Here is a 12987-nt window from a genome sequence, read left to right as displayed (position 1 = left end):
CTGCATAACATGCATTGCATTCATATGAGTTGAGGTGACACTAATGCAGATCTGTTTTCTTGGTTATTTTAGGTTAAGATATGGACTCAGAATCGCAGTGGGCAATAGAAGAAGAAGTAGTAAGCCGTATCCTGACTGGGAGTGATATTGGAAATCGGGGAAATCCTGCTCCACCAGTGCAAGAGGTGCCTGTACAACCCCAACAGGCCTTGTTTGAGCAGATGACTGAATTCTTTCAACAGATGACTGGGGTTATTCCACCACTGCCTCAGCAAAAATCACCTCTAGGAAAAATTAGGAAGTATGGAGCTGTAGATTTTAATGGTAGAAAGGAAGACGATTCTTCAGCTCCTGAGTATTGGTTAGAAAGAACTAGAAGAGTCTTGCAGCAGCTCCATTGCACACCAGAACAAAGTTTGGAGTGTGCAGTTTCATTGTTACAAGAAGCTGCATATCGGTGGTGGGATGTTGTAACCAAGGTAGTGCAACCAGCCGACGTAACTTGGGAATTCTTTCTGATAGAGTTCAGAAAGAAATATATTAGCTGTGTTCATGAAGAGGAACAGAAGAGGAGTGGTGATCAGCAAAAGAGGAAATTTGGACAGTCTAGTAATAAGAGGCCAAGAGAACAGTTAAGTCAGACATCTTATCAAAGTAGGAGATCTAAGCCTAGGCCTATACCCAGAAGAGATCAACTAGAAATACTAGTAGTGAGTGCGCCAGGATTAGCAAGAAAATGTGGCCATTGTAACAAGTGGCATAAAGGTGAATGTAGGGGATTGACTGGAGCCTATTATAGATGTGGGGCCACAGACCATCGTTTGAAAGATTGTCCTAAGAGGAATTTACCACGGACCCAGACAGAGGTAATGGAAGGATCAAACACAACAGTAACACCACTTCCAAATGTCACCCAAGCCGGAGAGGAGCAAGAAGCCCCAAATGTGAATTTGAGGTAAAGTATTTCCTTTATGATATGCCTAAGTGTATAATAATATATTCGGAAAGACTAAATAGTACCATATATATAAAAAGAAGTAGACAGAGGGAGCAATAGAAAGGTAAAAGAATTATCTCAGAACCCAAAACACCCAATAAATTTCGAGGACGAAATTTAAATAAGAGGAGAAGAGTTGTAACATCCTCCCGGTAGCAACTTCGTACATTCTACTGTTCCGGTGACCGGTGTCGGTCCGGACAGCTAGAATGTCCGGAAAAATATTTAAACTAAAGTCAGGAACCATAATTAACTTAAATATTAATAAGAAAAATTTAGGAAAAATTTTAGAAATAAAATACAACCAAGTTAAAGGAGCCGGTGCCCAAGCGATGGGTAACCAGAGGGAAGTTGCGGTTCTCGCAACGAGGAGCCCTAGACCCGGGGAAAAATTCATAAAATAATTTTTGGGACTCCAGAGAAGGGTCATTGAGGTTCCTATGGCATTAGAATGCCAAGAAAATATTTAGAAAATTTTTTCAATCGGTACAGACAATTTTGACCCGTTAAGCCAAACGGAGGGCATTTTGGTCATTTTGCCTTCAGAGGCAATTTTTGGCCGACTTGTCCAGTTGAGTAAATAATTATTATGACATAAAATATGAATTAATGTTGATGAAAAATTAATTTGAAGCTAGTAGAAAAGAAAAGAGAAAGAAAATACAATAAAATGCCAAATATGACATATTATGATGTCACTCACTTTCTCCCAACCAATCACCATTCAACAAGCTTTCTTAAATCACTTAAAAGAGACAAAGAAGACCAAAAAAAATTCTGCTCTTCTTCTTCTTCTTCAGCCAAAACGTGAACCTCTCCTCCATAACCCTCCATGAAAACTTTCTTCAATTACTTCCATTTTCCCATGAATTTCCACTACTAAACCCTAGACACCTTTCATTAAAACTTGTCCATACAACTTGGGGAAGTGTTTGGCAGCCTAGAAAAGGAAAGAAAGTGAAGTTTGAGCTTGGAAAAATCTGCCCTACAAGAGGTTAGTGCACATATACACCTAAAGCTCTTTATTTCTATGTTAGAGACTTGAAATAAGTAAGAATTTGTAACTAAAATGAATAAAAACTATGTGTGTGTATGCCATAAATTTCGGCTGCCCTAAGGAAGGAACAAAGGTGGAGTGTTTGTGATGGTTTTAATGGACTTAGAATGAATTAAAGATTATGCTTAAGGTGTATATACACATATATAATGAATGAAAGTGCTTAACTAGGTGTATGGGTGAATTGAAATGGAAACTAGGGTTTTGAGAAGTGAAAATTTGACTTGGCTTAGGAAATTGTTAGAGGACATTTTAATGGTCAATTAGTGACCATTTTAGGTAAGTTGACCACAATTTGGACTGAAATATAGCATCGCCAAGTGAATGTGTAGGCTGCCTAAGGATAGCAGCAGAGTGACTGAAATTTCAGTCCACTTGGACTGCCATATCTTTGGCTGTGTTGGTCCAATTGGTGTTTGGCCAATTGGAAATAAAACTAGGCTTATAATGACACATTTTTGCTGAAGAAACCATGCCCAAAAGACCAAAGCAAGAGGACCAAAAGTTGGCCCCAATCCGGATACCCTGCAATAGCACCTGCAGAATTGACCAAATGAACAGTAACTGTTCATTTGGCCATAACTCACTGTAGATATGGTCAATTGACCTGAAATTTTTACAGCAACAAGTTAAGACATAGACAAACAACTTTCATGAAGAAACCTACCCCAAATTATGGCCAGAACCCATCCTCAGATAAGGTTATTCGAGCACCGGGGTCGTAAATTTTCAGTCGGGGAATAAAGAGGTCCATCGGAAAGGGATCAACAGTCACAATCATGGCCGGAACATCTGCCGAAGCAGCTAGAACTGGAAAGTAAGAAGGAAGAGAGGGAAATCGAATGAAGAAAGTCTCCTCTGTCAGGGGGTATATATAGGGAAAATCGGGCATTTATTGTAAGCAGAAAATGAAGCGGACGCTTGAGGAATCGAGGGGAATTAATGCTTTGACCGGACCGGGCCTGATTAAGGGAAATATCGGAATAACAGAGATCGGAAGATGGGAGACTGGTATGCAAGATCGGAGAAGGACCTCGTTGAAAAGACCGGAAAAGAGGGGAGATCGGGAGACAAAGAGAATAAGACGGCTCCTGGCAATTATCGTCATAATCAGAGCCAAGGTAGTTAAAGCGTTGCAGGAGAAATCTCAACCGCACGCCCCAGAATCGCCCGCATTTCTGACATGCGTACGTCAGGATAGCGCTGTACATCCTAATCTCCACTGTTGATCTTACTTGTAAGGACGAGCTCGAAGCCCTCGGATCGAAGAAGAAAATGACAAAATCAGCGCCCTTCACTCCCAGCCCTCGGATCGCCCTGGACAAGAAAATTTAGGACCGTCAGGTTAGAAGAAGAAAATAACAAAAATTCTGAAGGGGATCTCAGCCGTCCGTTCTGATCCTCTTTAATTCATGAGCCTCAGATCATGTCCTTCGAAATCCTGACCCTCCATCTCCCTCAAAATAGATCCTGACCCTTCATGGGGAGCACCCGGTTCCTATAAATACCTGCATGAAAACTGTTCAGGAGGACGAAAAAAAAAAGGAAAAAAAAAGGAAGTTACTATAGCGGAAGAACTCTGAAATTTAATTCAGATCGTTACTCAGCTTTCATAAGAAGAACTTTTGAAACTAGTTTTCTGAAGTATTTTCTTAAAAAGATTTTGAACACTGAAACTTTCCATTTTCAGCTCGTTCATCATCCCACAGCGTTCACATTTTTCAGTTCCTTGTTATCTTTATATTCACTTCCATCATCCATGTTCGATCTCGTTTAAACTCGAGTATAATTTTGACTCGATTGCATTTAGTGAAGCACTCTTTGTTCCAAGGCAAACCTTAGTCTCCCGACTATCAACTTGCAATCTTATTGTGTTTTGTGATTCTCGGTTAGTTCACTAGAATCGACTCCTTACAGGTCAGTATTCATGTTGCCATTTTATTAAGTTTAGTTTTTGTTCTACGCATTCCCATTCTTCTTTCTTTATGTATGATATTTTCTTTAAGTTCATATCACGCTAGAAAGATATAAAGAAAGGTTGTGCTCTAGTTTATTTCCGCGTTGATACCTTTGTTAATCTCTATTATTTCTGAGCGTAAGTCATCTAGTTCCAAGCGATACATAAGTAGTTGAATGAGATGTAGATAACGGCAACTTAAGAGTCCTTTTGAAATAATGAAGGGTCTGAATAATAAACCTGGAAAATGGTAAAGCTGAGTCACTAGAATAACTCAATAGGTTATAGGGCAAGACGTCCTAAGACGAGCAAAACCAAAACCCAGGTAACTAAATGGAATAGATCGGTTGCCAAAAATGCTGGTAAGACGACCATATTGGAAGGTCGGAGGATTCGGTTTGGCATCCTCTGCCCAGTCCTAAGGTACCAATAAGTTAAAGAGGTCTCGCGCAGACCCCCTTACACCTTTGAAAGTCAGAACCCTTAGCCTTAGGCTCTCTCGATAGGTAAAATTTAGAGAGATTGGAAAAATCCTCATCCGACCACCGTTTAATTAAAAGAGGTCGGAGGAGAGTTCCTATCCGATTCTCAATCTAAAACTTTAACAAAAATTTTAAAGGAAATCGGAAGAGAGTTCTTATCCGGTTCCCAAGCTTAAAAACGTTAACAAAAATTTTAAAGGAAATCGGAAGAGAGTTCTTATCCGATCCACAAGCTAAAAATAAATTTTAAAAGAGATCGGAGGAGAGTTCTTATCCGATTATCAATCCAAAAAATTTAATAAATATTAAAAGAGATCGGAGGAGAGTTCTTATCCGATTCTCAATCTAAAATTCAAATAAATATTAAAAGAGATCGGAGGAGAGTTCTTATCCGTTTCTCAAGCTTAAAAATTTTAATAAATATTAAAAGAGATCGGAGGAGAGTTCTTATCCGGTTCTCAATCTAAAATTCAAATAAATATTAAAAGAGATCGGAGGAGAGTTCTTATCCGGTTCTCAATCTAAAATTTAAATGAATATTTAAAAAGAAATCGGAGGAGAGTTCTCATCCAATTCCAAAAATTGAATTCTAATAAGATAGCCCTTCAAACAAAGCTAATATACAACAGTAACTCACTAAGGTTATCTCATTTGCTTATGTATCTGGGTAATCCAAATTTAGTGAAAAATTAAATATTCCTTTTTATTAAAAGGATTAACATTTCCATTCAAGCCCTCCTAACTAATTTATAAAAATACGAAGTTAAATCTACTTACCCTTATTAAGGGACGAGGTGGGGTGCCTAACACCTTCCCCACCCGTTTACGGACCCCGAACTTAGAATCTCTGTTTTGAAGTGGTTTTCTTTCGATTTGTCTTCACAAATGGTTTTCTTTAGTTTCCCTCAAAACTAAGGTGGCGACTCCTCATTCTTTTCCACTTCGGTGAGGGTTCGTTCAGGCGACCGCAAAACCCCTTGCGACACCACTTAGAAAGAATGATAACACAAAGGAAATAAGAACTGCTGCCAGAATCTAAGTACGCCTTGAAGACATTCAATCCTGCCAGACAAGAAGAAAGACTCTATGAGTACCTCAAAAGATGTAATTGTATTTTAAAGAGTCTTCCTGAACCTAGGCAATAGCAAGAATGCTATGTATGAATAGATTGTTAATGAATTATTTGAACCATGTTTAGCAAAATATGAATGAATAGTGTAACTCCTGTGGGAACTATCCTTATTAGGGTTATACAAAAAGACAAATGCGTTATATGGATAAGTATTATAGACACGCATACGATCCCGTCATTCACTGTTGGACTATCGAATGATGCCATGATAAAGTTGACATAATTCGCCTTCTACAGACTCCATTTTGGCGGTTATCTGCCATCGTATCCTTTGTCTAGTTAGGATCTTTAACTCTAACATAATTTAAAACTAATAAAAAACTTTACACAGGAAATCAACATTGCTCCAAACAAAGCAAACCCGATCGAGTAAGCAGTTCAACCAAAAAGAGTTTACTTAACAAGGTCCCGAGCAAAGAAGATAATGAAAGACCAGAAACTAGTGCAGAACCTATAAGGACAAGTTTCGAAATTGAGAGATCAAGTCTTAGAGTTGATGAAACTAATGAGGGAGATGTCCCAGAGTAAAGAAACCATTCGACCTACACCAGAATCAAATCTACCAGTAATTCCCCCACTCGCAATGACAGTTGATTCCCATCAAGCTTCAACCTCTTTCACCTTTCAAACCCCTATTCCTGATCCGACAATCACTGTCAGTCCAACATTCACAAATAATGACTTGCCCATTTCTTATCATCCGGCTATCTCTAACGCTGAATTTCACCCTTCCCTAACAATCCCTTCAGTTTACCCTATAACTAATTTCCCAACCAGAGGCGTGGCTTATGTAGCAGGGGGTGAAAATAAGGAAAAGGAAAATCAGAAGTTGTCTGCTCTAGAGGGAAGACTAAGAGCTATAGAAGGTCTAAACATGTATGGCTCAATTGATGTATTTTCTCTGAGATTGGTATCGAATGTAGTAGTACCACCTAAGTTTAAAGTCCCAGATTTTGACAAGTTTACTGGAAATTCAGAGTCCTGCATCCATTTGGCCACTTACATAGCCAAATTGTCTGCCCTCACGGAAGATGACAGACTTCTAGTCCATTTCTTTCATGAAAGCCTCTCCGGGGCAGCCTTACGATGGTGCATACAATTGGATAGGAGTAAACTACGCTGCTAGAAAGATTTGGCTGATGCTTTCCTCAAGCAATACAAATTCAATTGCGATGTCACCCCGACACGAAGAGACCTTCAAAATCTGGTGCAGAAAGAGAAGGAGAGTTTTAAGGAATATGCACAGAGATGGAGAGAGAAGGTAGCTGAGGTATATCCTCTAATTACTAATAATGAGCTTTGCTCACTATTCATTGAAATCGTGAAGGCCCCGTATTTCAATTTGATGATCGAAAATACGTCCAATAGCTTTTTTAACATTATCCAGGCTGAAGAAAGGATTGAAGCTAACCTCAGATTAGGAAGGTTGCAGGAGTTGATTGGAGAAAACTCTGCAAAGAAAACTACCAGTTTCGGGAAAAAGAAGGAAGGTGATGTACACTCTATTACCAGACAAGCTCAACCACTGCTCCCTCAAAATAACTTTCGACCATGCCCTCTGATTCAAGGTCCAATGATAGCAAATGTTCCACCTCCTTTTCCAAATTATCCTCACCCTCGCCCATAATATCCACCTCAAGCTGCTTACCACCCCAAACTGCCTACTCAACCTATTCAGTTAAGACCACCTGCTACTCAAACCAACCCAAGACCACCAAGGAATCTTGATCTGCCTCTCCCCCTTCCTCTCAATGAAATCTACTGATACCTATTGGGTATAAATCAGATAGTGCCCATCCCCCTTGACTCGGTTCAGCCACAATATCCTAGATGGTATGATGCTAATGCCCGATGCGAATATCATGGTGGGGCAGTGGGGCATTCAACCGATAATTGTGGGCTCTTTAGGGAAGGGTACAAGCTTTGAACAGAAATGGATGGTTAAAAATTGAGGGAAATGGCTCTCTTCCCAATGTCACTTCAAACCCATTACCTAATCATAATACAGGCAATAGCGTGAATGTGATAGAACCTTGGGATGAAAGATCAATCTTGGAGGTAAATCAGCTGATTCTGCATTTTAAGGAGATTTTTGTAATTGTGGTAAGAGAGGGATATCTATGCCCTCAGGGATCTGAGTCGGGAAGTGATTAGTATAACCTAGGATACCCCTATCATAGAGGAGCGACCGATCATGAGTTACACAACTGTGATGAATTCAGGCAGGAAGTTCAGAGAATACTATCACTCAGAATTTTGAGATGTTAATGGAGGTCAAGGATAGAGGACGAAGTGAACGTAGCCAGGTTTGGCCAAGATACCTCTACCACCAACCCAAGAATAGTATTTTTTGCCCCTAACACACCAACACCACTAGTACCACCAATAACGATCATTCGAATCCCGCCTCAACTCCCAGTTACTAATACCTATGTAGTGCCTTAAAACTACAACCTCCAAGTATTTACTCAGAAAGCATCCAGTAGCACTTCAATTCCTACTCTCAACCTATCACACCTTACCCCTCTGTAAGGCATAACATGATCCTGTAGTATACCTAATGAATTACTGACTCCATCTACCGATAACTCATTAAATACACTACAAGGGATTTTAAAACAACTTTTTTACTTTTTGAAAGTGGAAAGCATTCATAGTAGGTATTAAAAATATTTAATTTAAGTTTAAAAACTAGTTAAAATTTTTGTCCATTTTTATTTTTACGTAAATTTTGGAAAAATTTTGGCAGAGTGCCGTCTATATTTGGGAAAACAGTTCTTCAAACACCTGTAAAAACACTTCCAATAACTCATTTCATCAAAATCAACTACACCACAACACAAATCAACATCATTACTTCCAACTCCATAATTCAAAACAATTCTCAATTGTCTTCAAAAATAATACTAGATAACTCTATTCATTTTTCATTAAAGTAAAATCAATTTACATTCATCAACCCAAAATTTACATTAGAAAATCCAAAATATCATTATTACAAATTCTATTCAACTATTCAAGACCAGTTTATACATGTACATATGGTTACATACACAAATATGAATATTACAAACAGGGTATAAAATTATACCCGACAAAACCTCAGGGATGTAGCTCTAAGATCCTCAGCAGCTCACTCTGCTGCTCCTCTAGTCTCTATATTTGCGATAGTAATAACAGCCATCGCTGAGTACTATGACTCAGTGGCGCACAACATACTAAAATAATATTTTATACATAATTCAAATCACATTTATTCAAATATGGTACTGAACATGAATAATAGATACAAAACATGAATTATAAAATTTTTAGTCCAAATAATTTCATTTAGAAAGTCTCAAAACAAATTTTATAAAAACACACAATTATATCATGCCATTTAGAACAATATTCATCTCAATAGCCGAAGGCTTATAAGAAATCACAAGGCTAGCTAGCTCAAACTATGGCTACCCATTCAATTTCTTCCTTTACTGGCACACACCTCAACACTTCAGCTAGAGAGGGAATAAAAATTTAAAACTAATTCCTCCCACTTGTCACACCTTACCCCTCTGTAAGGCATAACATGATCCCGTAAAATACCTAATGAACTACCGAACTTCACCTACCGATAACTCATTAAGTACCATACAAGGGATTTTAAAACAAGTTTCTTATTTTTGATAAGTGGTGAGCATTTCTAATAAGTATTTAAAACATTTAGTTAAAATTAAAACTAGTTAATATTTTTTGCCCATTTTATTTTTACGCAAATTTTCTAAAAATTTTGACAGAGTTCCCTCTGTATTTTGAAAAAACAGTTCTTCAAATACCTGTAAAAAAGCACTTCTAAAAATTTTTCTCAACAACTACTTCAATTTCATACTCAATCTCAATCAATTTCTCAACACATTTATCAACTTTCAAATTTCAAATCCACTATCCAATGATCATCAAAATACTAGCAATCCATTTCATTCATATTTCATTAGAGACAAAACAATTTATATACATTCTTACAAAATTTACATTAAGAGAGTTTCAAACTATAATATATATTACAACTTTATACAAATTTTATACAAACTGCTCAAGACCCATTTTTACATGTCCATACATTTATGTGCAATATATACATCAAAAGAAATATTTACAGTTAGGGTATAAATTATACCCGAAGACTTTAAGCTGATAGCTCCTCACACCTCAGCAGCTCAATCTGCTGCTCCTCTAGTCTCTGTATCTGCGACAGCAATAGAAGCTATCGCTGAGTACTAGGACTCAGTGGTGCACAACATACTAAAATAATCTTTATGCAAAATATAAATCACATTTATTCAAAAATTTGACTAAATATGAGCATTAAGCACAAAACATGAATTATGAGGTTTTAATGCAAACTAAGTTCATTTCGAAGTATCAAAACATGTTTCATAAAACCCACAATTAGATTATGCCATTCGAAACAAATAGAATCTCAATAGCCAGAGGCTAAAGAGAAATCACATCACAAGGCTAGCTAGCTCAAATATATGGATATCCATTCACATCCTCTTCTACTGGCACACCTCAAAACTTCTCCAGAGAAGGAATCAAAATTCGAAACTAATTACCCCCACTAGTCATGCTAGTGAGGTGTTCAAATATATGGTCATGACACTGTGGTTTCAAAACTTATCTTAACAATTTGCTAAACATTGTCATTTCAAATATGCACAATAACTTTCAACAATTTAAGTCAAAACATCATAACTAATGTCACAAATAAATTTTCAATAATTCAAAGCAAATGTAAAATACATATTTCATTCACTTTATCAATACATTTTAAAGCATAGTGATGTTGTGCACAAACCTCAAGCGAGTTGTCTCTTGGCCTCGACTCGGTTCCTCGGGTTCCTTCCTGGTATTCTTTTCAACTGAAACACACAATTTTACAATGTTTCAGTATTAGAACTTAACATAAACCAAAAATAAATTTAGCTTCACTTTTACCTAGCTCTAACGTGCTAAATTCGACGTTCTCGAAATTTTTGTGTTTTGGGTTACTATTCACTACACTATTCAAGTCAAATAATTGACTTTCTAAGGCTTAATAGGTATGGGAACTCCAACTTCACCCACATACACATTTTGGTCACTAAACTTGTTGGTTTTGGTTGTTTACTCAAATCATAAGTCTTTTAGGCAATTTGGTAAATTTCAGTTTTGGAGTCCTAAGTTGCACTGTTCTATTGGTCACTTTAGTGTTGGATTTTGGCAAAACTTTCTTCATAGAAAATGTTCCCCATTGTCTTAAGTTTATTCTCCTTTTTGAATCACCCCAATTGGAGTTTTGTAGCTCAAGTTATAAGTAAATTATGTTTACTGTTCATGCTGCAGAATTTGGTTCTGCAGATTTGTTGATCCAACTTCATTCAGTAATTTGATCAAGTTAAGTCCATAATTTGGTCTAATTTCCTTCACACTAAATGTTCTACTATGTCTTAGGTTTCAATTGGTTCAAGATTCACCTAAATAAGAGTTTTCTAGAGAGAGTTATAGCCATTGAAACTTTACTGTTCAAATGGCAATCCTGCAGTTTTACAGGTTCAGTAACTCAAATTTGCTCAATAATTTGATTAGGTTAATGGCATAATTTGGGTTGGTGTTCTTCATGAAAATTTTAAATCTATATCTTATCTAATTACTGGTAAAAGTTCAGGTCATTTTGACCTTCCTAGCTCGAGTTATGACCAAATGAACAATCACTGTTCATTTGGTCGGTTTATCTTGATGTGATGCTCTTAACCAACTTTGGTCAATTGGTTCACTAGGTTTTGGTCAGTTTTTGGGCATGGTTCCTTAATGAAAATTGTGTCATTTTATGTCTATTTTCATCCTCAATTAGTGGCATATCAATTGGACTTGTAAAATTTCCGTTTTGGTCCTTCAAAGTTGGCTTGGTCATGCTACCAGCAGCTGACCATTTACCCTACGAATTTGACTTCCATTCTAACAATTCCCACACATCTCCTTTGGTCATTATTGACCATTTTTCTCATCACAATAGGTCAAAGTCATCATTTATGCATTTCTCCAAAATTTGCCTCAAAACCCTAGGCCTTTTAACCCTAATCACACTAATTTATTGTAATTAACTAATTCAAAGCATATAAACACAATCTTTCAACTCATTCAAGCATTTTAACATGTTTAACTCACTCAAACTCATGCAAATCACTCTCCACTCCCTGCTAGACGAATTTCAGTTTAGTCCCTCATACATATTTTTTTTCATTTTAAGCATATTACAAGCTAATTCAAGCTAAAAACACAACAAGTAAACTAATCTTGTACCTTAAATCACTAACCTTTGTGTAGCAACTTCTAACTCCCCTTTTCTCTAATTTTCTTTCTTCTTTTCTTCTTTCTTTGATGACCAATCTTCTTCTCAAGTTGCCTAGACAAGCTTTAACTATGGTGGCTTACTTTTGTATGGTGAAATCTTATAATATGCAAGCTCAAATTTGAGCTTTAATGGAGGTTTTGGTGTGGGAGAGAGAGAGTGACATTTTTTTGAAGAAGACTTGTGTTTTATTTTTTTTTTCTTTTCTTTTCTTTTGTCTTTTATCTCTTTAGGAAGACCAAAATCCATTTAATTAATTTATTAATTATATGACTTATGGCATCATGCATGATATCATGCATGATGTCATCTTCCTACACCTTTTCAACTGTTTCATTTTCTCTTTTTTTTTTCTATTAGTTCTTTAATTTAATTCTCGATCCCGAAGTTTTCTTTTCTCCGATTTTATTTGACAGTTAGATCAGGAGTCAGCTCTCGGGGTCAATTGACCGAATTGCCCCTCGTCGGTTCATCCCGGTTTGCAAATAATTCCATATTTCTTCCAGCTCCCTGACCTAATTATTTGACTGCCTTAACAGTTCTTTTTCATGATTTTCTCTTTTCCACTGTGTTCATAAGGGTCCTAAGGACCGCAGCGTCACTTTTTACGGTTCGAAATTTGAGTTTAAAATGACTTCACAGTCGTTCCCAAGAAGGTCACCCATCGCTGTGACTCTCGGCTCGTTTAAGTTCTTCTGTTCTGTTTTTCTTATTTATACTTAACTAATTAAACATTACTAATTATTTGTGTTTATGGCTTATCTAGTTGTCTTAAGTGTGGTTCTAATCTTCTTAATTTTTTAGACCGACACCGGTCACCGGAACAGTGAAATCTACCAGGCTATGCAAACGGGGGTGTTGCAATTCTCCCCCCCTTAAAATAAATTTTGTCTCGAAATTTTACCTAGTACTAATCTCTGAATAGCTGTGGTTGTTGTCTCCTCATGTCCTCTTCTCGTTCCCAAGTAGCCTTCTGGCCCGAATGATGA

This window comes from Hevea brasiliensis, chromosome 17 (genome assembly GCF_030052815.1).
Source record: "Hevea brasiliensis isolate MT/VB/25A 57/8 chromosome 17, ASM3005281v1, whole genome shotgun sequence".
Classification (NCBI taxonomy): domain Eukaryota; kingdom Viridiplantae; phylum Streptophyta; class Magnoliopsida; order Malpighiales; family Euphorbiaceae; genus Hevea; species Hevea brasiliensis.
This window is presented reverse-complemented; position numbering follows the sequence as displayed.